Source organism: Pteropus medius, unplaced genomic scaffold (genome assembly GCF_902729225.1).
Source record: "Pteropus medius unplaced genomic scaffold, Ma_sr-lr_union100, whole genome shotgun sequence".
NCBI classification, from domain to species: domain Eukaryota; kingdom Metazoa; phylum Chordata; class Mammalia; order Chiroptera; family Pteropodidae; genus Pteropus; species Pteropus medius.
Window position 1 is genome coordinate 37,310,227 of NW_024340849.1, and position 2,267 is coordinate 37,312,493.

The 2,267-nt window shown below is 37.1% G+C and overlaps 1 pseudogene; it reads left to right on the forward strand.

Annotated features, from left to right (window-relative positions):
* The first annotated feature begins 1,912 nt into the window (after positions 1 to 1,912).
* Positions 1,913 to 2,031, forward strand: LOC120591306 (uncharacterized; annotated as a pseudogene).
* Positions 2,032 to 2,267: the final 236 nt, after the last annotated feature.

Sequence of the window (2,267 nt, forward strand, 5' to 3'; positions counted from 1 at the left end):
AGAAGCTACTCAAAGCCAATGGCTCTTCTTCTATTTGTAAATACCTGAGCTGATCCAAAATAATAAATAAATAAATAAATAAATAAATAAATAAATAAATGAATGAATGAATGAATGAATGGATAGATAGATAGATAGATAGATAGATAGATAGATAGATAGATAGATAAAAATTTTTTAAAAAGATTCAAAGTATATTGGTCTGCTAGAGCTGCTATAACAAGGGACCTCAGACTGAGGGACTTAAACAACAAATTTACTTTCTCACAGTTCTGGAGGCTTGGAATCCATATTCAAGGTTTCAGCAGGACTGGTTCTTCTGAGGTCTCTCCTTGGCTTGCAGTTGGCAGCCTTCTCCTCCCTGTGTCTGCACAGGATCTCTCCTCTCTGTGTGTCTATGTCCTAATCTTCTCTTTTTACAAACACATCAGTCATATAGGATTATGGCCCTCCCTGATCACCTCATTTTAATTTAATTACCTCTTTAAAGGCCCTATCTCCAAAAACAGTCACATTCTCATGTGCTGGAGGTTAGGACTCCAAAGTACAGATCTGGAAGAGACACAGTTCAGCCCATAACACAGAGAAATATATTTTTGGAAATGGAGAGAAAGCTGTGTGAGTCCTCAAGGCAGGAAGAATATAAGACCTTGAAGGTGATAAGACCTAGACAATAACATTAAACGCTGCTCTGAGGAACACCTAGGGAGGATAGACCTCAGCCTCCTTTTGAATTCCTCTGCTCTAAGCATGGCATTCAAGCAACAGAGCTTCCCAATCTGAAGATCAAGATACTAGGAGCTTCTGCAGACAGAAGAACAGACTGGCGAATATTGCCCAGAAGATATTCTATGAAGTCCAAGCAATAAGTCCCAAATCCATGGCACAGTTCAAAGATGGGAGCCTGCAGAGAGCCTTAGTAATAACCGATACTGAATTTCTAGACAATGAGTAGAATAGGGGCCCATCAGCAGATTTACATTAATTTAAAGAACATACAGAATGTGATATTTTTATTGTTCATGAATTGAGTTCATATCTGCTGGAATTAGGTGAGAATGTATATAATGTGGGAAAGAATTAAATAAAACAGAAACCAAATCCATATCTATACAGTAAGTCAACCAAGGTAACTAAAACAGCACAGGAGTCCCAAACTAAGAAGAGTTGGTGTACAAAGCAATTTATTTGGACATTAGAGGCAAGCGTAAGCTAGTTCCGACTACTCCAACAATACATTGATCTCCTCCATGAATTATAATAACAATAGCTAATGGGTGTAAGAGCTAACACATGTTCAGGCTTCCAGCCCCATCCGATTTATGCATGCCAGCACTCTCATTTCAGTTGGAAATCCTTCCTGTAGATCTTCTATATATCTCAATATTTTAGCATTATTTGTGATTTTATGTGTTTTATGTAATCCACCTACTTAAATGATAAACTTCATGAGAGCAAGATATATGTTTTCTACTCTCTTTGCACTGTCTCACAGAACCTAGAGAAATTCCACTCACTTAATCGTGCATCAGTCATGGCTGAGAAGTCTTTCTTTTTCTCCTTCCATAGGCTTTCCAAGAACCTATGTGTTCTTTTATTCTCTTGAAACAGAACAGGCAAACTAAACTGTTTTCCATTAATTAGGTTAAGGGTGTTTTCAGAAAATTTTTCTTGAGGTAATTAAGTTCTAGAACTACCTGGTAACTACCAGGAGAAAAACAAAGGTCTGGCATGAAGAAAGGTAAAACAAACCAGAGGCAAAGCAAATTCCAGAGAAAAAACATGAGAACATGATGAATTGAGTTGAAGATAATATTAGTATGTGAAAATCTTAACCCTATTCCCCTACCCCAGCCAAATATATTCTTTTTCCAAGCTTGGAGTTCTGAACCAATTAAGAAATAAAACTTTAGTCTACGGCCATGCCACCCTGAACAAGCCCAATCCCGTCTGATCTCGGAAGCTAAGCAGGGTCAGGCCTGGTTAGTACTTGGATGGGAGACCACCTAGGAAGATCCGGTGCTGTAGACGTAAAAAAATAAAAATAAAAATAAAGGATTGTAAACTGACAAGATCCTTGCAATTTGTGAGGTCAACCAAGGATTGCCTTGCCAAAAAAAATTAAAAAAAAAATTTAAAAGAAAAAGAAAACTTTAGAGTAAAAAAAAGAAAATAGGAGATCAAAATATCCTCTTTGTTTCAAATGAAATTGATATTATAGAACATAGTGCATACCTGTAGGGAAGTGGACTTTCTACTATGGAGCC